The following is a 27,901-nucleotide window of genomic DNA, read 5'->3' on the forward strand; positions in this document are numbered from 1 at the left end:
CAGTTGTATTTGGTACCTCACTACAGTGGCTACTACTTAATAAAGCCACTTGACTCAGGACCATTGGATAGGTAATATGAAAAGGAATAGGATTTCTAGGTTTCTAGGTTATCTAGGTTTTCCAGATTATCTCCGTTTTCCAGATTACCTCCTATCCTCCATGGGTCTAGGTCATCTCATGAAAAGCTAACTCCTCAGTATTTGGGGTTGCATCTTTTGAGCCCCTAACTGGACACTCTGGAAGCCAGTCCTAACCTCTGTGGTGTGTTATTTCATCAAATTCACAAATGGAGTAGTCACCTGGAGAATATGGAGCACTGAGCAAGAGTAACAAAGGAGATGTGCAAAGGAAATTGCAAAAGAGAACACTGTGTTCTTCCCTAATGACATTCAGATCAAGTTGTGCTCTTCCACTCTATTCGATTTTAATAAAAACTACAGAGACTCCAATTTCATCTGTGAGAAGAAAGTTTCCCTCACTCTTTCTTGAAGAGGATGTAGAATCAGTCAGAATCCTCTTTATGGTAGTGGCCAGCTATAATCTCACAAAAGGCTATGTAAGATTTTTTTTGTGTGAAACAAGCTACAGTCTCTCCTGCTGTAGCTGATCCTGAGCCATTTACAAGCATTTATCATATCCTGCCTCCAACATTTATTCTAGAGTCTTCGTATTCTGAATGACAGAGCTCTCATTGTTCTGTCCTTGGGTTATGTTGGCTATAGTTGCTCTTTGAAAGTTATTACTGAGTATGGAAGTATGACCAGTCAATCTTTCAGTTTCCATACTCACTGTTCCTAAAGCATTGTAGCATTCCCAGATCTTTGTGGTAAGCAGGATAAACCATTCCAACCAATAACTCTCTCTGATCTCTTGGTCTACTGGAACATATATCACTAAAAAGCTAGAAGGAGTCACAAATCAATGCTTGTTGTGTCCACTGGAACATGTGTTTCCTCTAACATGCCAGTTCTGTGGTATATTGGTATTTCTCACTTCCCAGAGGCCAAAGTAGGAGAAACAGGAAACACAAATTCTTCAAGCGAGTAAGATGGGCTATTTCCAACTCTACCTTCAAACTCATGTTTTGAATACACAGACAGTGTTCTATACATCAGTTATTGCTTCAAGACATACTCTGGGGGCCTGTCCCGTGGCTTAGTGGTTTAGTCCACTCACTCCACTTCGGCAGCCTGGGGTTCACTGGTTCAGATCCTGCGTGTGGACCTATACACGGCTTATCAAACCATGCTGTGGCAGGTGTCCCACATATAAAATAGAGGAAGATGGGTACAGATGTTAGCTCAGGGCCAATCTTCCTCAGCAAAAAGAGGAGGATTGGTAATGGATGTTAGCTCGGGGCTGATCTTTCCCCCATCCCCCCCCCAAAAAAAGACATACTTTGTATCCTAAAGGACATGCCTTATCCCCATAAATGGTCAGCAATATCTTAACTAAGCTTTCAAATGTACGTTCTAAAGTCTTAGCAGGCCAACTGTTTCGAGTTGACGGGATAACTACATGGTAATATCAATGTATCCTATGATCATGAGCACATTGGTGCATCTTCTTTGCTGCATGATGGCTTCCTTGGTTCAAGCTGATGTTGGGTGAAATGATGTCAAAGTATAAGGCATTCTGTAAGCCAAAGATGGTTGTACTGCTGGAGGTACTATGGCCAGTAAAATCAAACCTATATTCAGAGTGTATATCTATTCTGATATGAAAGTGCTGCTGCTTTATCAAAAGTTACAGGGGAGTCTGATAATTACCCACCACCAAGGCATTGTGCCTCCCGAGGAATTGTGCCATTACCAGTCTTTGCTGTTGATGAGTTGATAGTTGGTGACTAACCTTAAAGAAAGCAGCCTTAGTGAGGGGAAGCTCAAGTTCTTTGGCCTAGACATTACCCACATTTGTTTCGAGTGCCCACTGTATGAGCCGTGTGTCTGAGAAGAGGGTCTTCTGACTTCCAGTATAAGGATTATCCTTATGGTAGTAGACTAGTAGACATTTGTATGGCACAAATAACTAAATACTTTGAACCTACTCCCGAAAGTCTACCCACCTGTATCTTTACCAGACTTCCTTACCACTTTCCTCTGTGATAACCTATGTGTAATGAGAATATCGGAAAGACAAAAAAAAGAGAGAGAAAAGAACAGAAAAAAATATGTGAAGTAACAATTGCAAAATTTTTCCAAAATAATGACATACACCAAGCCATAGATCCAGCAAGATCAGAGAACACAACACAAGAAAAACATCAAAAAACATGCATCTAGGCACATCATATTCAAACAACAGAAAAACAAAAACAAAGAGAAAAATCCTAAAGAAAACGGGGAAAAACACTATTTATACAGGAACAAGAATGAGAATTATGTCAACTCTTTCAGAAATCATCAAGCAAGAGAGAGTGAAGTGAAATATTTCATGTTTTGGAAGAAAAATAAGTAAATAAAAACCACCTACCTAGAATTTTGTATCCAGTGACATTAAATGAAAATACAACTTATCAAATTCTTGGGGTGCAGCAAAAAATCTGCTTAGAGGGAAATTTATAACATTGAATATATACATTAGAAAAGAAGAAAGATCTAAATCATCATTCCAGGTTACATGTATGAAACTAGAGAAGGTAGAACAATATAAACTTAAAGTTAGCAGGAAAAAAGTAATAAAATGTGGAGTAGAAATCAATTAAATTGGAAACAAGAAGACAACAGAGGAAATAAACACAACCAAAAGCTGTTCCTTTGAAAAGAAAAAGAAATAGATAAACTTCTAACCAAGATAACCAAGAAAATAAAAAGAAGACACAAATTACTAGCATCAGAAATAAAAGCAGGGCCATCACTACCGATACCATGCACAATAAAAGGATAAAAAAGGAATATTATGAGCATCTGTATGCCCACAAACTTGATAATTTAAATGAAATGAACCAATTCCTTGAAAAACATAACCTACCAAAACTCACACAGGAGAAATAGCTAATATGAATATGCCTATAGGTATTAAATAAATTAAATCAAAAACTAACATTCCCAAGAAGCTCACTATGTCTAGAGGATCTCAATGGTGAATTCTTCAAAGTGTTTTAAGGAAGAAATGAGTCTAACACTCCAAAAAGATTCAGCAAATAGGAGCAGAAACAGTTCCCAATTCACTTTATAAGGAAAGCATTACACTAATACCAAAACCGAACAAAGACATTGCAAGGAAGAACTACAGACCCATATGTCTTATGAACATTGATGCAAAAATCCTTGACAAAGTAGCAAATCGACTCCATCAATATACAAGAAGAATTGTACACTACAACTAAATGGGGTTTATTTCAGGTATGCAAAGCTGATTCGACATTCAGAAATCAATTAATATAATTCATCACATCACTAGTCCGAAGAAAAGTCATGTATTCATATAAATAGATTGAGAAAAACCATTTGACGAAATCTAACACCCATTCATGATAAAACCAGGAGCAAAACAAACAATAACAGAAAAAAAGAACCTCTCAGTAAACTAGGAATAGAAGGAAACTCCCACGCTTCAGTTGTGAGGTAATATTCAGATTCGTCCAACATCTCATCAAGCTCTCTGTGGTGTTTCTCAAAATTGAACTATCCTTTGCCCTCAGGAACAAGAAACCTATAGTATAGTATAGTATTTGTGACTCCTCTTCAGCCAGTGGAGCGCTTCTGAGACCTGGGTTCTGAGAAGTGGCTGATTTGTTTCACGCAACCTGTCACATCCGGAAGGTGGTGGAGAAGCATTTCCAGGAGACTTTTCTCACCTTTTCTATGCAGAAAGCCAGACAGACTGTGAAGCACATCCACATTCTTCCCAAGAAGTTTGGAGACTTTCACAGGAATGAATGAGACTTTCATGGCATCTTTGATGAGCTCCAGAAACATGACAAGGAAGTTTGGAGACTTTCACAGGAATGAATGAGACTTTCATGGAATCTTTGATGAGCTCCAGACACATGACAAAGAGGAGGAGGACTCCCCAAATTTGTAGAAATCAGAGGAGGAAATGGTGGCAGAAGCTGCGGTACGTGGGTCTACTTTCAGTGATGCAGGCAAAAAAGTAACCGGGACAAATCCCAAGGCATAAGGAAATGGGCCTCTTTCCCTAGAACTCTGTGGCACTGGAAGTGAAAGTCAGATTATATTACATCCTACAATTCTGCAGCCTTTTCAAGCATTTTATTACACTTGTGGAAGTCATCGTGGTTATATTTCAATCATGATGACTGACAAGCTAAACCTCAGAACAACAGCATCGACAGCCCTTCCACACACCGTTGGCTATGTGCTTTGAATAGAACTTTTCCTAAATTGTCCCTTGGCCTGGATGGAAGTAAATGCAGTTAAAATATTTTCAAAAATTTTTGACTAAAAAAAGTTTTGATAAATAACATCTACAAAAAACCCCCAGCTAATGTCATACTTAATAGTGAGAAACTAGATTCCTTCCCCCTAAGAGGGGAAACAAGGCAAGATTGCCCCCTCTCACCACTCTTGTTCAACACTATACTAAAAGTCCTACCAAATGCAAAAGGTTAAGGAAATAAAAGATACACATATTGGGAAGGAAAAATAAAACCTGTCTCTGTTCATTGGTGATATAATTATCTATGTAGAAATCAGCAAGAATCAACACAAAAACTCCTGGGAATGCTAAGTGAGTATAATAAGGTCATAATGTACAAAGTTAATTTTGAAAAGCCAATTGTTTTCTGTTATACTATAAGTGAAAAATTTGAATTTGAAATTAAAAACACAACATAAGGTACATTACCACAAAAAATCAAATACTTAACCAAAAAGCTACAAAAATATGTACAAAGTCTATATATGAGGAAAACTATAAAATTCTGATTAAAGAAATTAAAAATCTCAATAAAGGGAGGGATACTGTATGATCATGATACAAAGACTAAATATTGTTAAGACATCAGTTCTTCCTAACTTTATCAATAGATCAACACAATCTTCCATAAAATCCTAGCAAGTTATTTTGAAGATATCAACAAACTGATTCTCAGGTTTATATGAAAAGGCTAAAGACCCAATGTGTCTAACACAATACTGAAAAAGAAGAAAAAAGTCAGAGAACTGACACCACCAAGTCTCAAGACTTACTACAAAGCTACCATAATCATCACAATGTAGTATTGAGAAAGAATAGACAAACAGATTAATGGAATAAAATAGAAAGCCCAGAAATAGACCCACCCAAATATAACGAACTGACCTTTGATAAAAGAGCAAAGGCAATTCAATGGGCAAGTCTTTTCAGCATATGATGCTAGAAAACCTGGACACCCACATGCAGAAAAAAAATTAATCTGTGCACAGACTTTACCGGTTTCACAAGAATTACATGATAATGATTCGTTAATCTAAAATGTGAAATGCAAAAACGGTAGAACTTCTAGACGATCACAAGAGAAAATCTAAGTGACTTTGGGTTTGGAAATGACTTTTTAGATACAACATCAAAAGCATTATCCATGAATGAAATAATTGACAAGTTCGACTTCATTAAAAAAAAACTTTCTGCTCTACAAAAGACACTCTTAGGAGAATTAAGAGACAAATCACAGACTACTAGGAGAAAACATTTGCAAAACACATATCTGGTAAAAGACAGTTATCCAAAATTTATAATGAACACTTAAAACTCAACAATAAAGAAACAGAAACCCCATTAAAAACGGGCAGGGATCTGAACAAAAACCTCAGCAAAGAAGATATACAGATAGCAAATAGGCAAAGGAAAAGAAGGTCAATATCAAATTCATTAGGGAATTGCAAAAGTAAACTACAGTGATTACATCACTGCACACTGAGAATGGCTGCAATCCCAAAGCAAACACCACCAAATGCTGACAAGGCTGTGGAGCAGCAGGAACTCTCACTTGGTGCTTGTGGGCTACAAACAGCACAGGGATTTTGGAAGACAGTTTGCTGGCTTCTTAGTAAGCTAAATGTAGTCTTTACAGCTGGCTCAGGAATAGTGCTCCAATTTGGTTGAAAATTCATAGCACATTGCTGAGTGAAAGAAGATAGTCTGCAAAGGCTACATACTGTATGACTCCAAGCATGTGACATCTTGATTTTATAATACCACTATCTAATAAAAAGAATGAGAGTGCTGTGGAGAAATGCTGGTTTTAGGACTGGGATAGGAAATATACAAGATAAGCCTAGAGCACATTGTAGTACCAGAAGGTAAAGAAGTACTCAAAACACACACACACGCACATTAGTGGGGTATGTCAAAGACACAGGATTCAACTGAAAAGCACCTAATGGCCAAAGAGAGAACAATTTCAGTAACAAAATAAAGTAGTATTGGACTTTCACCCAAAGTATAAAATAAGTATCCATGTACTCACACTTACATAAATAAATAATTTATTAAAGTAATAACTAGGGGAGAAGAGAAAATCTCCCATGCAGAATTCCAAAATAATTGTGAAACTACTCCGCATTAAATGAAAGAGAGCATAACTCCCCACTCCTTAATTGTGGGCTGCATGCAGTGACTTTTTCCCAAAGAGAACAGCATGAAAAAGCATTAAAATAGTCTCTTCTCAGTGGAGAGACCTGGCAAACAGTGCATGGTCCAGGTGATCGAGGAAGAAGGTGATAATATGCGCACTGGATATGATGTGATGAAAAGAGCACTTTATCTCTGTGATCTTCCTCTCAACACCATATAATCTCAGTCTAACCATGAGGAAAATGTCAGGAAAATTCCCGTAGAAAATCCTCCTACTATAAACCTTTCTGATATTCTTCAAAACTGTTCAAGTCAGTCAAGGCAATTCTGAGAAACTTTCATAGCCAAGAGCGCCGAAGGAAACATGACAACTAATGGTATGTGGGACACTGGATGCGATCCTGGAACAACGACAAAATACATGAGCTGGAATCTAAGAAAATTTGAGAAAACTATGGACTTTAGTTAATAATAGTGTACCAATATTAATTAATTAATTATAGCAGATATACCATACTAATGTAAGATGTCAATAATGGGGAAACTGTGTGTGTGTGTGTGTGTATGGGGGGCGTATATGGGAACTCTCAGTACTAACTTAAGTTTTCTGCTAATCTAATACCGATCTAAAAAATAAACCTGTTAATAAAAAACACACCCCTATTCCACCACTGCCACACAAGTACAGTTTACTTTCTTTCTAAACCATAATTTACCATATAGTTCATAAAGATACAATGGGAACAAAATTTTAAAAATACAAATAGCGTTATTTTTGATTAATCTCTAAATACTGGCTTTGTTACTAGCAGATAAATCTGCATGGGTAAGATGAAATATAAAGTTTACATTATAACAGATCCATTGACAAATGAACAGGTCAACAGGGCAAAAAGAGCATTGTACACTTTTTTAGGGTGGTCATCATTATTTTAGGACTTTAGGGAAATTTGGAATTAGATTCATATATCATGAAATTATTCATATAATTTAAATTATATTACATTATACAAATATATATATATTCGGCATATATATTCAAGATATATATATATACATTTGTTATACATATAGTTGGTGTATATTATATATAGTAAACAAATTAGATTCTTTAATTTATTATCGATCCTCTCTAAAACTCAATTAAAATAGTCAAAGACATGGGTTTATTTCTTAAATTATTTCATATCACAAAGATCTATCATCCATAACAAACTTCAGTTTATGTACTTTTTGCATTTAATATTACATGAATTTTCTCAATCTGTGTACATAAGTGGATAATATATATTTTTTAAAGTCTTATGTTGCAATTTGAATTTAATAATAATTTGATTTTCTCCCTTTTATTTGCTTACAAGTACTGTATTGTTCCTCCAGGGACATTTTTCTGTTATTGATCTGTCAAAAACTCTGGCTGGTAGAATCTCTTAAGAAATCATTTCAATGTAGCACACCAAGTCCGTGACGTTGACTCAACTTCATTATCCTACTTTTATCTAATGAAAACGACTCATCTATTCTCTACTAGCAGAGCACTGTGACGTCATCGTTTAAGAGGTAGGCTTAACCCTCTTTCCCTACAAACCTCCTCAGACCAGCCATCAAAACATTGTGACTTTTTTTCAGTTAAATACATGTTTGTGTATATAACATATTAGTTTAGCACAGAGCATGATAAATTTCATCTGGTGAGTACAATTTTGGGGAAAGAGATACTAAATCTTGTATGAGATACTTTTAATATAAATTTGCAGTGGTTTAGGCCTGATAGTAAAGACCTCCATGTAGGTAAATATATATATATATATATATATATATATAAAGTTACTATGTAGCTAAATATTTTAATGAAATTTTTCTTAAAGATTAGACAGTACGGTTTTATACCTGAAATGACATTTTTCTCCTCTATAGATATATTTGTTATATGTATTCATCTATCACTTAAATATATTATGCAAAAATGTTTAATACATAGTCTAAAATAATATTACAATTGGGTATCTTTAAATTGAATGATTGAGATATTTTAATGGCAAAATTTCAAAGATGAAGTAAAAATTACGCTAGCTGCATTTTATTTACCTTCGGCTACTCAATGTTTGTTGTATTTATTAAAAAGTAATATTTACTTGGGATATTATCTCGCTATTTCATAAAGTTCAGAAACTTTTGACTGAATATATAAACACACATGCACACTAGTACACATATATATACATACATATGTATTAAAAATCATTTATTTATGAAAATATGAACTCACTCTCCCTGACAGAAACTAGGTTGACCAATATTGACAAAATAATTTATTAATTTGAGTCCTCAGAAATGGATGAGAAAAGGAGCTGCAGAGATTTCAAACGGTATATTTGAAAATTAAAGATATATTTTCTTTTCAAAATTTTTTTCCTAGGGCAATGGCTCCCAACAGGGGAAGGTGGGCTCCCTGAGGGCGTGTTTGATGATGTCAGCAGACACTTTTGGTTGCCAAACTTGGCAGGGGTTGCTACTGGCATCTAGGAGTAGAGGCTAGGGGTGCCATTAAACATCTTGCAATGCTCGAGACAGACCCCTTCAACAAAAAATTATTGGGTGCAAAATTTCAATAACACTAAGTTGAGAAAATCAGCTGTAGAGGAAAAAAAAGGAAGGATAAAAAATATTATAGGTAGAGTGTGTCAAATGTCACTTAAACATTTTTGTAAACAGTATGTCCAATACTCAATTTTAAGTTTTGCTAACAAGCAACCTGTTGGCTCCAAACTTAGACAAAATCTATTATAGGTGTAATTAATGTATGACAACAGAACAATGGAGTCTCTAAGTTCAGAAGTAGACATGTTGATGAGACTGTAAAACTCTAGGAATGGCAAGAAGTCTTGGGACAGCCTAGAGCTTTCCAAAGTCTGTGGAAAGGACTTTTAATTCATTCATAAATGTAAAGGTCAGTGTGATCTCAGCAGACTTATATTGACGCACCTGAAAAATGAGAGGAGCCAAAGCAATGACCCAGGGATCCTGTGAAGTCAGATGGCTTCCATTTGCTTCATTAAAACTGTTAATTGGCAGCATTTAGCTTTCATATATTTTAAATAAATCAAAATGACGGAATATTAAGATATGATAGTAATAAATACAAACTCAAATATATTTGAGTAAGTTAGATTCGGCAATACAGAGACATTTCCTTTAAAATTACTAAAATGTCAAATAATTTCAAAAATTATGTAACTAACTAGCATCTGTTGGTTTATAAACGTATCAAAAAATGAATGTTGGTTGTTTATATGCTTTAGATGGCTTTCAATGCTTTACAGTTATTACAATAAAGTAGATCTAGAAAAATTAACTTATTTTTTAAAATAGTCGTATTTTTAATAAAACTGAGCTATCACAGAGTTTTAAATCCTACAACCTTCTTATTCTTAAAATGCTCTATTCTTACAGTGCCAAAAAAAGAGTAATGAGATGAAAAAAGGATAATATATATCCATACTAGTAATGTAATGAACTCAGAAAGGTAGTAAAAAAATCAATTAATTTTTATGGGTGTTTTAAGATTCCAATCTTAAATGGTTATTTTCGGAGCGATCTGTAAATGTTATGATAACACAATGTTAAAGAGCAGATAGTCTCTTTTTAAGCATACGATCTGCAAATAGATTCAATATAACTTTAGTAATATTCACGTAACAAAACCCTTTGTAACTATCAGAAATCTAAATATAGTCTAACTAGAGACACACAAAAGCACCTATGCCTCAAACAATTAAATCTAAAATTAAATTTCTTATCTATCTCTGATTGCTTCAGCCAACACATCACAAATACGCAGTTCAATTATCACATCCACGATTCAAAATAGAATGCACGTTAGATTATTTTCATTTTTTCTTCAAAAATAATAGTTATTTGCAGGCATTCATTAGTGCAGGACTCAAGAGAACGAAAAATCCAATAGATTTGTTACCCATCCAAATATTAAAGAAGACATTTCATTTCTGTGAGTACAGGAGCCTAATTTTTACAGCCTTTTAGTCAATACTGAATAAAAACTAAAATGAGAACATCATAGTGTGTCTACATTATACCATTTTCAACACATCTTCCACGTATCTGAGAGGGCTCTCCAGATATTGCTTCAATCATGGTTAGATATTTGAATTGATAATTTTGACTACCAGGAGACGGCACAGGAGAAGTTATCAAGATTTGGTGGATTTTTATTAATCTTTTGAGGCAATTTTCTCCTCAATGGTAAGTTTCCTCCTAAGTTACAATGGTAGAATAAACTATATTGACATTGATACTCTTCCAACATGGCCCATTCTCTGGAAGATCATATACGAAATCATCACACATGTTCAATGTTGAGTTTTCCCACACAGTTTGTAATTCCTCTGTGGTTGTATTTAACATCTTTGTCACATACACAATAATATTTGGCTAAGAAGTTGACAATTGAATTTATGTACTGCTCTACTGTCTATGTGAGCTTTGGAGAAGTCTTTGAGCTATAAGCCAGTCTTCTCAGACTTTAGTATGCACCGCCACCACCTGAGGACTTTAAGAGTAGATTCTGATTCACTAGGTTGGGAGTTGGGACTGAGATTGTGTATTTTCGATACGCTACTGGTTGATGATGACTATGCTAGTCCTTGATGCTGACACTACTTTTTTGTGAGGAAAAATTGTGAAATGAATGTAAAGCACCTAGCACCATGTCTGAAACACAGGAAAAAAATGATGTGTATAAGCTACTAGCTGGTATTGTGCTTTCAAAACAGCATAAGGATAGTGGATGCCAGCTTAATAGTTGTTCAGGAATAACTACTGAACCTGTCATCATTTTGTGTATGCATCTCCTCTTTCTTTCTTTTTTTCCTGTTTATTTTATCTGTTGTTCCACATAGTTATTTTATGTTTTAGCTGAACGATTTTCTTCTTTTCCATATGTACTACTTATTAAGAAAGTCTAGCTAATTTGAAGGAGAATTGATCTTTTTCTGTTCTGATAACATGTATTACTCAAAATGTCATCATTCTATTTCTGGAGCTATGATATAAAACTCTAGATTTCTCCTTCAACACCATCTCTCATATCTTCTCATATTCCTAGAGATACTTCCTGGATTTCTTGTAGTTCCAGTAATTTTCACCATGCAAATCAGCAGGAGTGTGAATTGGTTAGCAATACAAATAAGCTTTGACATTCTTTCCAACAAATTAGATGTCATGGATTTTTTCATTAATAAAAAAAACTTTATTTTTAGAGAAGTTTTAGGTTCACAGCAAAATTGAGTAGAAAATACAGAGAGATCCCCTATTGCCCCTGCCCCAAAACACATGCCTAACACCCCCATTATCAACATCTCCCAGCATAGTGGTACATTTGTTGCAATCCATGAACTTACAGTGACACATCGTTATCACTCAAAGTCCATTGTTTACATTAGGTACATGCCTGGGCTTGTATATTCAATGGCTTTGGAAAATGTATAATGATGTATCAACCATTGTAGTATCGTACAAAATGACGTCACTGGCTTAAAAATCCTCTGTGTTCTGCCTATTTATCCCTCCCTCCCCCCAAGCCCTGGCAATCACTGATCTTTTTACTGTCTCCATAGTTTTGCCTTTTCCAGAATATCATATAGTTGAATTGTACAGTATATAGCCTTTTCAGATTGTCTTCTTTGACTTAGTAAGATGCATTTATGTTTTCTCTATATCTTTTCATGACTTGATAACTCATTTCTTTTTAGCACTGAATAATATTTTATTGTATCGGTGTACCACAGTTTATTTATCCATTCATCTACTGAAGGACAACTTGTTGCTTCGAAGTTTTAGCAATTATGAATAAAGCTGCTGTGAATATCATGTACAGGTTTTTGTGTGGATACCTTTGAGTAAATACCAAGGAACACATTTGTCAGATTTTATGTATGAGTATGTTTAGTTCTCTAAGAAATTGACAATGCGTTTTCCAAAGTGTCTGTACCATTTTGCCTTCCCAACAGCAATGAATATGCGTTCCTGTTGCTCTATATTCTCACCAGCATTTGGCGTTGTCAGTGTTCTGGAATTTCGGCCATTCTAATAGGTGTGTAGTGGTATTGGGTTGTTTAAATTTGCATTTCCCTGGTGACATGTGATGTAGAACATCTTTTCATATGCTTATTTGTCATCTGTAGATCTTCTTTGGTGAGGTGATTTTTGAGGTCTTTGATCTATTTTTTAATTGCGCTGTTTGTTTTCTTACTGTTGGGTTTTAAGAGTTCTTTGTATATTTTAAATAACAGTCATTCGTCAGATGTGACTTTGGCAAATATTTTCTCCTAATCTGTAGCTTGTCTTCTCATTTCTTGACATTGTCTTTTGGAGAGCAGGAGTTTTAAATTTTAATGAAGTGCAGTTTGTCAATGATTTCTTTCATGGATTGTGCCTTTGGTGTTGTATGTAAAAAGTCCTCACCACACCCAAGATTATTTACATTTTTCTAACGTTATCTTCTAGGAGTTTTAAAATTTCACGTTTTAAATTAGGTCTGTGATCCATTTTGAGTTCATTTTTGTGAAGGGTGTAAGATTTTGTCTAGATTCCTTTTTTTGCATGTTAGTATTCAATTGTTTGAGTACCATTTGTTGAAAAGATTATCTTTGCTCCATTGGATTGCCTTTGCTCCCTGTCAAAAGTCCAGTTGACTGTATTTATTTGGGTCTATTGCTGGGCTCTCTGTTCTGTTCCTTTGATCTTTTGTGTCTTTTGTTTGCCAATACCACAGTATCTTTATTACTGTAAATAGCTTTATCTTAAAGTTGAGTAACAGATTTTTGCAAAAATAACTCTTTTCTATGTCATATGATTGTATGGATTTGTACTCATTTTCTATTGTGGAGTAATAACTTATCAAAAATTTAGCATCTTGAAACAACACATTTATTATCAAACAAAGCATTTATTATCTCACAGTTTTGTACGTCATAAGTCTAGGCAGGCTCTGCTTCTGGTCTCACAAGGCCGAAGTCATGATATTAGTCAAGCTGGGCTCTTTTCTGGAGGCTCTAGGGAGAGTCAGTTTCTCAGCTCCTTCAGGTTGTTGGCAGAATCTAGCTCCTTGTGGTTATGTCTCTATGTCCTTCTTGGCTGCCAGCTGGGGTTGGCACTCTGCTCCTAGAAGCTGCTCACATTTCCTCTCATGTGGTGCCTCCATTTCACAGCCAGGAATGGAATATCCCTCTCATTTTAATCTTTCCCATGCTTTGAATCTACCTGGCTTTTCCGTCTGATGTTAGCTGGAGAAACCTTTCTGATTCTGAAGGGCTCACCTGATTGAGTCAGACCCATTGAGGTGATCTCCTACCTGACAGTCAACTGACTTTGGGCTTTAATTTAATCTACAAAATTCTGTCTCAGCAGGAGCTGAAAAACAAGGGGATGCAATCTTGGGAAGCCTTCTTTAGAATTCTGCCTACCACAAACTCTATCTACACCTACAAGATATCCACACATCGTTCTGCCCCTTCTTGCCCAGGACAACCGCGGTATTGTCTCCATCCCTACACTATTTCTATATATTCTCTAAGCTGTATGCTTTTTTCCCTGAAAAGGGAGCTAATGAGATGGCATTTTATTTTTATTATGTATATCTAATATTTATTGCTTTCTTGTTCTCTTACTCTTTTTTTGGCTTGTTCCTTCACTCTTCATCTTTACAACATTTGTGATTTCCCTCTTCTTTCTCATTATTCTTTTGAAGAATACAGAAATTTTATTCTGGTTTAGAAAATCAACCTTGGTAGCATGGAAAGGGTTTATACAATATTGAAAACCTCCAAAGATGCACAATTTCTTCTTAATTCTGTCATCCTCCCACCAGTAAACCTTGGACTACTAAGTTTAGGTTCCTTAAGCCTCCTGAAAATTTGCAACATGAAGCAGGACACTTATATGCATCTTAAGAACACTTTAACACTGTTGATTAATTAAAACAAAGGCTCTCAAACTTTAATAATTTTCAGAATCATTTGAAGAGCTCATTAAAGATGTAGATTCTTTGGCTCCAATTCACAAAGATTTCAACTTAGTACGTCTAAAGTGAGAACAATAAGACTACATTGATGCTAATGCAAGTGAAAAACATACCACATATTTAGAAACAATGCTCTGGTCTCCATGTGCACACACACATACACATACTCACACAGACATTCGTGCAACAATGGAACACATACATGCAGTCAAATCAAGTGATGACCTTGTCTTAATTCTCAAGTGAAATTATAGTTTTATCCCACATATTTTATTTTGCCAATTGCCTCAGCCAAGTGCATGGGATTTTTGTTGTGATCCCTGAAAGCAGAACAGTAGACCACACAAGTATTATTAACTCCTCTCCAGCCCTCAGTATTCCTCCATTAGGCCATGCATTATTCGTGCTCATGGAATATGATGTTCAAAGAATAGATGACATAGGGAATTGAAGATAAAGCTAAATGAATGTTCATGAAAGGTTTATCTGCCTCACAAAAAAGTTTAGACTTCAATCCACAAAGAGAAAGAAACATTTCTGGAAACCTTATCATTCACCTTCCGATGGTAGAGCAGAAGCCAGTTTCTATAGGTCTGATATACAGGATTTAATATGTAACTAACAGTTTGCATGTCTCTTGGAAAAGCTGGGGGCTAGAGGTCAGGGAAGCTGATGCTGCAGGTGATGAAGTCGCCAACAAGGGCCGCACTAACAGTAAGCATCTTTCTCTGACTCACTAGTGGGTGGTTCTCTGAACTTGCCATGACTCCTGTAACTCTCATGAATATCTGTGAAGCTCTGATAACTCCCTCTGCTGCAGTTAAGCAGATGTTTTGGGAGAGCTCACCAGTACAGCGCCCTGAATCTCATGTCTGCCCACACTTCCGGTAACTGAAGCTGCCTGCGTAATGTGAGCTCCTGGGCCTCCCCTCACTTCCTTCTTGGGCTTCCTGGACTATGTACACCTTGTTGGTTTCTTTAAATCCCTCCCTAAACATTTTAAATGGTTTCTCAATTAAATCTTTTTCTTTAATTGTCCAATGTTAACGTTCAATCTTTGTTTTCTAGGGCCATAACTGATGGCCTCACACTTTTACCTGATGCCTTGCATTATATTTGAACTTCAGAAGTGCTCTATTAATATTAGCAGAATAATTAAATATATCTCATTAATATTAATTGAGAAACTCTAATTAACCTAGTAGATGCTAAAATATAATCATCTTAAGTAAACAATTTCATATAGCTTTTATATATTAGAAGCATAGTTCTGACACTTCAATAGCGTTTTGTTTTGTTTTTTAGGTAATGAACTCCCAAGAACCCTCTTTGCATGCTCCTGATAAATAATGAAGATATACAAAATCTAATTTAAAAAAAGACAACGAATAAAAATTTTGAAAGTGCTAAATATCTTTATTTTTCAATGATTTTGTAATATAATGCTTTTGATAAACTAGAAAAATATTTGAAAACATTCATAGGAAGTACATATATTAGTGTATTTTTTATTTTCAATGTATAGAATGTCCTCTTACATTACAAGAATTTGCTCTGTCTTTATTTCAAAAATGTAATATTGATGTGCCCTCTGTGGCCTTGGAGGTAAATTTCCTGAAGTTAAATATTTTATTTGCTTTTCTATGGAGATAGAATGGATAAAAAAACAAAGAACAGACACCCAGAAAAAATAAGTACCTTTCCTTTTCCTAATGTATGTATAGTGTTAGATTCAAAGACACATATAGCCAGAACTACATCCATGATTGTTGTACAAGTAGCTATTTAAAAAGTTTTAGTCGTATTCTGGCATAAATTTGCACACATTATAAAAAAGACTCTAATTCCAACATCAGAAAGAACATTACTAATAGGATGGAAGCAAATAACCAAAATTAATCCATTCTTAACTACATTATGATAACTGTGAAAGACAGTCCAATTTTGTTAGTTTCCTATGGCTGCTGTAACAAATTACCACCAATTTGGTGGCAAAAACAACAGAAATTTGTTTTATCACTGTTCTGGAGGCCAGCGGTTTGAAATAATTATCAAAGGGTTGAAATCAAGGTGTTGACTAGGTCACACTCCCTCTGGTGGCCCTAGTAGGTAAGCTATTTCTTGGCTCTTCCAACTTCTGTTGGCTGCCAGCATTCCTTAGCTGCATCTCTCCAATCTCAAGGGCAGCGTCTTCAAATCTCTGTCTGCTTCTGCTTCATAGCAGCTTCTCTTCTGTGTGTGACAGCTCCCTCTGCCTTCTTCTTCTAAGGACATATGTGACTACACGTAGGGTCTACCCAGATATTCTTCTAGTCCCAGATATTTAAATTAATCACATCTGCAAAGTCCTTTTTTTCCCATGTAAAGTGGCTTTCACAGGTTCCAGGGTTAGGATGTGGACTTATGCTTAGGAGTCATTCTATAGCTTACCATCCCATTCTTTTGTCTTTGAATTCCTAGTGTGTAGCAGTGGACCTGACAGATAGTTGAAGTTTAACAAGTATTTTCACAAAAATGAATGAATGGATGGATTTAATGACTACTATTAAGAATTTCAATTATTTATATGAAATACTTTGTTATTTTTCTTTATAAGCCTCTATTTATTTTTTAACATTTATATCAAACTACTTAATGCATTTTTCTTCTGGAAAGTAAACAGGTCAAAAGTAAATCATAGAATCAATGGAAATTCACTCTTCTTAAATAGTTATAAGCAGTGGTAATTTAAAGCATCCTGTCTTATTACAAATAAGATTTTGCTAAGTATTTTTTCATATAGTATTTTGTATTGGGTTAAGATTTTGATGCACTCTATTTTTGTTTGTTTGTGTGTTTGTTTTGGGCCAGTTTTTCTTGTGTGTGATTTATATATGTGGAATGCAATACAATCAAAGAGATCAACTTACATGGATGTGTTAAACTTATCTACAGAGTTTTTCTGACTTACTTATCTCTCATTTGTGTTAAAGTTTTCTCCTGTAAAAATATGTGAGGTTTTTTCTCTGCTACATAGTTTCAAATTCTTTGATAATAATTCTAATAAAGCCTGTGAAATTTGGAATAATTATCATCTTGTGTTACTCTCCAATTTTTAAAAATACTGATTACTTTTTCAAGCTATATTTCAAAGCTTAATTTTCCTATTTATATATTCCTCATATACATTTTACATTTTAAAACACTGATGTCAATGTTTCCCCAAATGTACACACAATGCAAAATAATATGAAAAGTGTCTAGTATAATGTCAAGTTTAAAGAATCTTAGTTTTCTTTTCTGCTTCCTTTGTTAGCTAGTTAAAATGTATAAGAACCACATTCCTAAATTTGTCATTATTAATATATTAGAGTAGAATATTTCATTGAAAAGTTTAAATGTTATTGAGATATTTAAATATAATTCTCCTTCTGAAATATTTAACAATCAGAGAAATTTTAATCAAAATACACTGCACTCAGTGTATGAAATCTTTCCCTTTCATTCCAGAAGTATGTGTACAAGGAGGGTTATTGAAGAAACAGTTTTTGTCTCGCTACCTACCCCCAATTCCTCAGACTGAGCTGAGGCCCAGCACTGTCCCTGACTTTCTGTGTCATCTACTATTAGTGTCTAGAAAAACTCCTGACATTCATGATTATATTATTGTGGCATTCTCTCCATGTCTTGAGGCAGGATCAGGAGACGGAAAAACAGGACTCACCTTGAACTACTTGTACTTTCTAAATCATCTATTTACTAATAAATTTGGACGAATATTAAAAATGAAAACAGATTAAACTCTAAGGTAATCTTCACAATGGCATACATACTATTATTGTACACAAGGTGTTCATATATTCAGATTCTTCACAATATATCTAAGACATGATATCCGACAAATAAAATATAAGAAGTTCTATCACAGTGGAAATAATGGAAAACGGCCATGTGGCTAATTTATTATATCTGCTTGAGCATCATTCACTGGGAGAAATTTAAAGAAACAGTTCCTCATTGTCCCATTGCATGTGACAGAGAACCCAGAAAATGGGCAGACTAGATGTCAGAATGCAGAAGGGGGCATAGCCCTAGACTGTGGGGTTTAAAGTTCCGTAATTGAGGAATCACTGGTCTTTCTCTCTGTGTAATTAGAGACATAAAATAGTAAGAAAATATGCTGCAACATTTGCTCTTGACAGCTTGATCTCCACAGTTGGTTACTGGAGGACTGCCTTCAGTCCTTCAAGTCTTGAAGACACCAGTACTGATTGTCTTAAGAACTGAAACTTAACAGAACTCCGTGGAGTTTTGCAGCAAGCTAACACGTTTTCCTGGAGGCCAACATACAGTATATAGTCTTAGATGAAATAAACATTACCTCACATCAGTATTCCAGAAACACGTTCAGATAATAGTAACACTGAAAAAGAGAATGAAAAAAAAAAAACCTGTCAGTAGGTCCAAACTTCGATTCAATACAAAGAACAAATAATATGTAATAACATACAAATGTGTAAAACACATTGGTAACGATAAATATGTGGTCAAAGTCAGATTCTCTAATATTGTAAGAGTGGTGTGTAATTCACTTACAACTCTAGCTTAAAAGTTAAAAAACTAATGTATTAAAATTAACCATAACTAAAATATTGTTATTGGATACACAATATTAAAGAGCTGTAAATTGTAACATCAGTAACCTAAAATGTGATGAGTGAGAATTAAAGGTGTAAAGTTTCTGTATGTTATCAAAGTTAATTGCCTATCAGCTTAAAACAGAATGTCATAACTATAAGATTTTTATGCGAGCTTCATGGTAACCACAAAGGAAAAGCCTGTAGTAGGTACACAAAAGATTATGATAAAGGAATCAAAGTAGATAGGAGACTCATGGGTGAACCCAAATAAGATCAGCTGAGCAAAGCCCACATCATTAGAAACACCACACTGAGGCTGGCCAAATTGCCAATCCCTGGAATGGTGAACCAAAAAATTAGATATTGTTTTATGCTGATAATTTGGGGATGGTTTATTACATTTCAAAGCTAAGTGATACAAAACCTAACCAAATATGGGCAAGATCTGAACAAGGAAAACTATAAAACATTATTGAGAGAAATTAAAGAAGATCTCAATAAATTGAGATATATACGTACAGTAAGGTCATGTATAAGGAGGTGTAAAGATGTGAATGCTCCATAAATTGATATATAAATTCAATGCATTCCCAAACATAACTCTACCAGGATTCTGTATAGAAAATGAAAAGATGATTATCTAATATTTATGATAACACAAATGGCTAAGAATCACCAAGACATCTTGAAAGCAAACAAAAAACCCCAGAATTAGTGGCCTTACTCAAATTCAGTTATCAACGTTTGTTATAAAGTAATTAAGACAAACAGTAATTAAGACAGTGTGATACTGACAAATGGAGTAGTACAGCAGAATAAATAAGCTAGAACTACATCTACACATAAATATGCATTTGATTTATAGGAATGTTTAGATTCAGGAAAAATCATTTCTCAGTAAACGGTGATGTCAAGTGGATATTGACATGGAAGAAAATTATTCGTGGCCTCTACCAAACACCATAAACAAAAATTAATACTCAATCTAAATGTGAAAAGTTCATCAATAAAAACTATAGATGTAAATAAGAAAAGCTAATTAGTATAACATAGTCTGTTCATGTAAGAACACCATTATTAGTGTAAAATCAAAGACTAAATAAATTATTTGCAATACATTCAACTTGCAAATGTCTCATATTCAAAATACATAAATCTGTTAGAAAATATACAAATTGGTAAGAGAAAAAGAGATGATCTAAATGAAAAATGGAGAATATAATTTGAAGATAAATTCACAAACAGATATTCAGATAGTCAATAAAAACACATAGGTATAGTACACTATTGTTTATCAAGAATAGTACAAAATAATATAAGCACCATACACTCATCAGAATGGCTAATGTGAGATAGATTGTCAATAAACTGTGTTGCTAACATTTTGGAGCAATTGGAACTCTCACTCATTGCTTGTGGGTGTGTAGACTGGTACAACCACTTAGAAACACTGTGAGGATTTATTAAAACTGAATAAAATAATTTCTGATGACCCAGTGGTTTCACTCTATATTTATCCTAGCCTTCTCCTATATGCAATCATATTCTTACAAAAAGGCATATATAAGAACATTCATTGATGCTTTATTTGCAATAGAAAACTTGGAAGTGAAATGAATTGTGGTACATCTACTCAATGAAATGTTACATGATAATGAAAATTAGTAAATTTCTGTTACACAGAACAGTGAAGAATCCCACATATATAATGTTTAGCAGAAGAAGCCAATACACAAAAGCATACAAACTTTACGATTTTATTTAAAGTTGATAAAAACACGTAAGATATTTGAGGTTGTTTCATTAGCATATATTATAGTTCAAAGGAGAATTACTAGTTTTATTTTACCAGGGATAGTTTATAGAAGATTTTGATTTTGATTGTTGTTTCAAGATTGCTTTCTTCCGAACACAACACATAAGAATACGTAAGAATTGAGAACCATATAAATTATAGAAAAGTTAAGTTGTACTTGGAGCTTCATCTGATAACTAGAGCAACTCAAACATTAGAAGAGACATCCTTTTGTTCTTGTGCCTCAGATTATATACTATAAATGTTATTACAACTATAAAATAAAATAAAGAAAGGTATGCTTGCCAGGTTGCAATTTCTTGTTTTTGGTTTTATGGCAGCATTACCAATGTACCAAATGAAAAAAAGAAGAAAGAAGAGTATTTATATACCAGGACATTTTTGGTGATTTGACCAATAATATCTCCAAGCTCTGAAATGATATTTTCATAACACTCATGGATTTTTTTTCACTTCTCTACACTTTGCCCACATTCACCTAGCTCTAACTTACCTTCAGCAGCTGCTAATATGATCCAAGTACATCCATCTTCTGAACATGATCAGCCTTGTAGAGCTGGGTCACAGCAAACACGACATCAATGCTGATGGATTGACTGCATTTCACTATCTCATTGATGCTGTTAATGTCTTGCTGTATGATGTAAAGTCTGGCTCATAGATTACTGATGAGACTACTTGGGAAACTGGATGGATGTCTGTGGCAAACTCAACTATCAGAGTTATAAAGAGGAGGGACAACACCATTACTCTGAAGACCTGAAAGTTGATGACATGTAGATGAAAATTATTTGTCCATGTATTTTTCTAAAATTGGAGACCTATTTTATTTCAAAGATGGTACTTCACCAAATTGTACTAATGCATATTTTTCCCTCTTTGTTTATATATATATATCAAAGTCTTATGATACATAAACAGCAGATATTTGTTTTAAGTATGATATTACTATTTTGAAGGTCAGTCCGTTTATAAGAAAGTTTGTTTTAACTTGTACATTTACAAGACACAGCTGAGCTGAATTCTTTATCACTGTGCATTCTAATAATAATTCCACTATTGCCTATTTCCCACTGCGTTTGAAAAGAATAGTCTTTTGTTATGATAAAATGCTCTTGATTCTGTGTAGAAAAGGGTGGTACAATTTTATGGCAATGCAATTTACATTAACAGCATAGATGAGCCTATAACTGCTCTCCCATTAACATTGTTTTTTTTCTCTGTTCGCCATTTTCTAAAATGTCCACCTTTAAGGTTGGAATATTTCCCACTTGTCTCCAAACAAAAAGTGTCTCTTTTTATAAAATTTCACTTATGTCAGTTGAGCTGTTATTCTGGGTAAAGAAATGGGGAGAAAAAAGTCATTTCTATTGTCCCCTAAAGGTATTTTATTCACGAGCAAAGTCTAAATGGCAAATCTCATTTCTTCTACAAGTTTGTTCATGAGGATAAATGTTACTTCACTTACAAGAAATAGCATGTGATAGTGAAAGTGCTGGCAAATTTAGTCCAAGATAAAAATGTCCAATTGAAGTAATGTAGGTTTTTTTCTTAATGTAAATAATTCAAGTCACTTACATAAAGCTAATTAACTATAAAACTGTAAAACAAGTTTACTTTGCCTATGATATTCATGTATGTAACATTAAAAGTTAAGAAAATATTTTTAATAGATTGAGAAAAGTATGGATATATATGCACATATCTGTGTATATTATATATAGATATGTGTGAGGATAGAAAGAAGATGAATTGCTTTTAAAGTGATAGAATTAACTTAACGTATAATGTAGTTAGAGGAGGCAGTAGGGGAGAAGGTGATTGGACAAATGGAATATATTTAGTGACCAAGACGGTCTTCACATTCCTCTCAGGTTGACTAAACTCCAGATAAGTTTCTTCTTGACTATCGTCCCTAATCTACCTTTTCTTAGAGCATTTACTTTAGAAGACTTGTTATTGCAAATTTTTTCTCTGTGACCCTTTGCAATGTATATAAATCTCCTCTTGCCAGGTTTAGAATGCAAGGAAAGTCTTTCTCAAGTAACTGGGGGCCATCCTTTGAAACGCAAGCATCAAGAAAGATAGAACCCCTACCTCTCAGTCTCTGTGGGAAGAATGAACCTAACTTCTCTGGGTGAGAATTAGCAAACACAGATGGCTTAATTATAAAGAAAAGAACTTGCAAACTCTGAAATAATGCATTCAACACATCCCATGGATCAATCTCCTCCTCCACGATATGTCCTCTATTACTTTTCCACTCGTTGACTCCAGCACTTAAAACCCTCCTGCTTTTATTTCAGTGGAGTTGAATTAACCTCTCTCCCTATTGCAATAGTCTTGAATAAAGCCTTTCTTGCCTTTTTAACTTTGCCTAGTAAAATCTCTCTTTGGCACAAGTCATATAGGAGATTTACAGAGAAGAGGTATTTTTTACTTACTACAGTGAGTGGGTGGAAGTGTTATGTGACAAAACAAATTTAATCTGGCTATTCAGTTAGTGAGGGATTGTGGTAGATTAATTGTAAAATTTCCCACAACTATTTTACCCTATATCAACGTCCATCCTAAGGTGAATTTACAGCTTCTCCTCTCAGGAAGAAAAGTTTAATTCCACACCAAAGTCTAGGCTTTCTTTGTGACTTGCTTTGGCCAATGGAATGTTCTAGATGAGACTAGAAGATAATTTTAAAAATAAGAGTCTAAGTATGTTTTTCTTCTTGAAATATTGGCCTTGAATTTTGTAAGAGTAAGTACAAAATAAGTGTGGTCTGGCATATTCATGGTTTTATCTTTAGTTACTGGTTCAATTCTGTTAAGTATTATTTTCTATTTGGATATGTTTATGAGTTTAGGTAAAGGCATGAAGGGAGTATTTGAGTTACCTTTGTCAAATTCTCATCTAGAAGTTTTATGTATTCTTTTGTCCAGATAATCTTTGAATTTTCTTAAATAAGAGATTAGAGGAGAGAGGATTGTGTGTGTGTGTGTCTGCACACACATGTGTTCGTAAAATAAGTTGTAGGGTCACTGTGTAGAATACTTGGAATTATATTATGCTTGCATAAGTATGGCTTTCTATAATTATAAACATTATATGTACTCAGTCTCCTTATTTTAGTATATGTGGATACTATGCAAAGAAAACAAATTAGATGCCTATTTCCCACTCACTGATTCTAGAAATATTTGATTTGTACCTAATATGTGCCATGTACAGTGTTATTTACTGAGGATACAGTGTGAAGAAGATACATATGGGCATTGACAGTTTCATGCATGAGATTGACAATATGCTAACGTGCACAACTACTTAAAGGATTTGATTGTGATAAGTGTTATGAGAAGTACAAGATGCTGTAAGATCATAAAGCCTTGCAGGCCAGCAGTGGAAAAACTAGGAAGAACTAGTGGCAGAATATCTTAGGAGAAATTATATATGTGTGTGTGTGTGTAGATATATATATATATCTCTTTGATATATACGTCTGTTCAATTGTTTGTGTGCATATATATATGTATGTATGTGTATATATATATGTATGTATGTATATATATATACAGAGACAGAGAGAATTATGATTATGAGAGCTCCAAAGGAATGTTCCAGGAAAAGAAAGCAGCATGCTTAAGGATTCTGAGTAGGAAGGAACATTTAATTAACTTAAATGAGGGATAGTACGGCTAGACAAAGAAGACAGACCGCACAGAATTGTGCTGGAGAGGTAGACAAGTAACAGATCAGCTCGGACTCTATATGTTATTTAAAGGACTAAAGGCTTTACACTTAAGCCAGTTGTTTTTCACACTGGGGATAGCATATGAATTTAAGACTTGATAATCCTATGATACAAAGATTTTAAAACTTAAATCTGATTTTTAAAGAGCTCATAGTTTCATATGGGGCATGTACATATTTCTATTGTATTTATCATTTGTGTTTAATAGTAAAAATATTTATGCTCATATAATTATTTTTTTCTAAAGTGAGGTGAAAGACAAGACAAGTTCAAACAAGTTCACTATAGAAAATTTACCTTTAATATAGAGAAGATTAGTAGTTCTGTTAGCTGTATGGATCTGGACACAGGATCAGATTACTGCTTGCCTGAAAATAAAGATGGATGTTATCACCACTCGAGGCAAATGCTGATTATCACAGGGACAGCATCTTACCTGGGTCTTTCAGGCAGAGACCAGTGACGAATCTGCAATTCCAGGACATTACCAAATGTATAACCACTCCATCAAATAGTTAAGCAAGTAGGCATAGTTGGTTAAGCAAGTCTATTTGTGAGTTTGCCAGTACACCTGCGACAATGCTACGAATTCACCAAACCCATTATATTTTGGTTATAGGCGTGGAGATTATATTTCCAAGCTTTACAAACAGACAAGGCCAGGAGACTGAGTTCTAGCTAAAGGAATGTGGGGTCAAGCAACGTCCCTGGCCAGATGACTAAGACCTCTTTCGAGGGCCCGTGCTCTTGCTTTTGCTGGCTGAATGCAGTGTATCCAGTGGAGAAGTGTCAGGCCCCAGTGAACCCCAGCCACCATAGGAAAGAAACCTAAATCTGACAATCACCAAATGGAAGGTTGCCCACCTAACATGCTTGGATTGTGATATGAGAGAGAAGTAAACTGTTGTGGCAAAACCCTGATATTTGGCGGTTTATTTTCTACCACACCATAGCCTAATCTAACCTAACTTTTCTAGGTAGGACAAGTAGAATGAAAAGATAAAAATGTTATTTTGACGCTTGGGGAACCTATATTTTACATAGCTGATGGTCATCTGTATCTATATGCTGTCTCTCAGAATCCTCACAAGAAATTTACATACAGACACTCACAGATTCAAAGTTTGCGGAGTATTGGGAGAAAAAGAAAAATTAACTAGAATTAACTGTATTTGCAAAATAATGATTTCTTAACCATGAATTAGGTATAATTATCTGTTAGTTTACATTGCATGTTGTTATTTTATGCAGCTACAGTTAAAGTATGATGTATTGTATATGGTCTGCAATAAGGATAAATATGGAATATAGGATATTGCCAAGTATTTTACCAGTCTACAAGATCTTCTCAAGCAAGTTTTCCTGAAGAGGAGTGTAAAATATTCATTAGTTAATTAGGCATTCTAGATGACTAAGTAACATCATATTTCTATTAAATTTTTCTGGTTTAATTAACTTCAAATTTGGAAAAAATGTTCTGATTTATTATAAAATTTAGAATCATTCTACCTATAAATTAATATTCAAATAGAATGGGAAGATGTATTCAAATAGAATAATAAAGATAGTAAAATTACAATTGAATTGGAAATATTTTGTGTGTAACATTCAGAGTATTAAAAGAGGATTTATTGCAACGTTTAATTACAACCAGAAAAGTATATTGTTTTAGCACCTGGCACATGTAGTGTATAACAGCTGTCCCTATAACGTCCTTGTATTGTAATTGCTGTCATCCTGACTTATAAAGCATTTGTTTTGAATTTAGTAGCTATTTTAAATTTAATAACTATTCTTAATATGAAATAATTCCCTATTACTATTAATAAAATTTTACATTTATTATTTATTGTACACAAATTTCAAAGAAAGTGTTTTGTATATGTGTGCGCACAAATGTGGTATTTAGGCACATGTATTTAAAATATGATGAAGTTATTGGAAGAAATGAAAAGTAATGCAATTTTCTCAATCGTGCATTCTTGGTGTGGTACAGTATTCACAGCATGTGGTATACATTCAGTAAAGAAGACATGATTTAATTTGAGAGACATTTGCCATGTAGAAAAACAAATTATGATAATTTTATAAAATAACATCGACGAAAATATAGTAATTAAACCTGACTTTGATGCTACACTGGCTAGATATTGATAATAAATAGAAATACTTGATTTGTAACATAATTATAATCAGAGTCAATTCAATGTCAAATGGTTTACATTCAGTGTTATATGTATAGATGTATTGAGCCGACTAATAGTATTTAGAGAAACTGTCAAAGGCAAAGTCACATTAATCTCTCCTATTATTTATGAAACTATGTTGGCCAATACTGTTATTTATCTGTTTCTTGGGTACAGATCTTGCCTTCTCATCAGGCTAGTGAGCCCCGACAACGTCAGCATGAGTTACTACATTTCTTCTAACACAAGCGTATTTGTCTAGGTTTTATAGAAATATACAGAGGTGTGGCTCTCAAAGTTGATTTAACAAATCAAAATATTTAGCATAGAGTAGTATCAGTTGAGACACAGCTCTATATTCTTTTCTTTTTTTTTGTATTTTTTTCACCCATAAAATTACCTTTTTTTTAATCGTGGTAACATTGGTTTATAACATTATGTAACTTTCAGGTGTACATTATTATATTTTGATTTCTGTGTAGATTTCACTATGTTCACCCCCTAAAGACTAATCATAATCCATCACTATACACATGTGCCCAATCACCTCTTTCACTCTCCTCCCTCCCCCCTTCCCCTCTGGTAACCACCAATCCAATCTCTGTCTCTGTGTGTTTGTCATTGATTTTATCTTCTACTTTTGAGTGAATCATGTGGTATTTGACTTACTCCCTCTGAGTTATGTTGCTTAGCATAATACCTTCAGTGTCCATATTATCACAAATGGCCAGATTTCATCATTTTTTATGTCTGAGTAGTATTCCACTGTGTATATATATATACTACATTGGTTTTATCCATTTGTCCCTTGATGAGTGCCTAGGTTGCTTCCAAGTCTTGGCTATTGTGAATATCGCTGCAATGAACATAGGGGTGCATGTATCTTTATGCATTTGTGTTTTAAAATTCTTTGGATAAATATCAAGCAATGGAATAGTTGGATCATATGGTAGATCTATTCTTAATTTTTGGAAGA

General features: G+C 34.3%; 1 pseudogene; it reads left to right on the forward strand.

The window, feature by feature from the left end:
• Positions 1-961: 961 nt before the first annotated feature.
• Positions 962-4,123, forward strand: LOC100629764 (bis(5'-adenosyl)-triphosphatase pseudogene; annotated as a pseudogene).
• The last annotated feature ends 23,778 nt before the right edge of the window (positions 4,124-27,901 follow it).

This window comes from Equus caballus, chromosome 2, assembly GCF_041296265.1.
Source record: "Equus caballus isolate H_3958 breed thoroughbred chromosome 2, TB-T2T, whole genome shotgun sequence".
Lineage (NCBI taxonomy): Eukaryota > Metazoa > Chordata > Mammalia > Perissodactyla > Equidae > Equus > Equus caballus.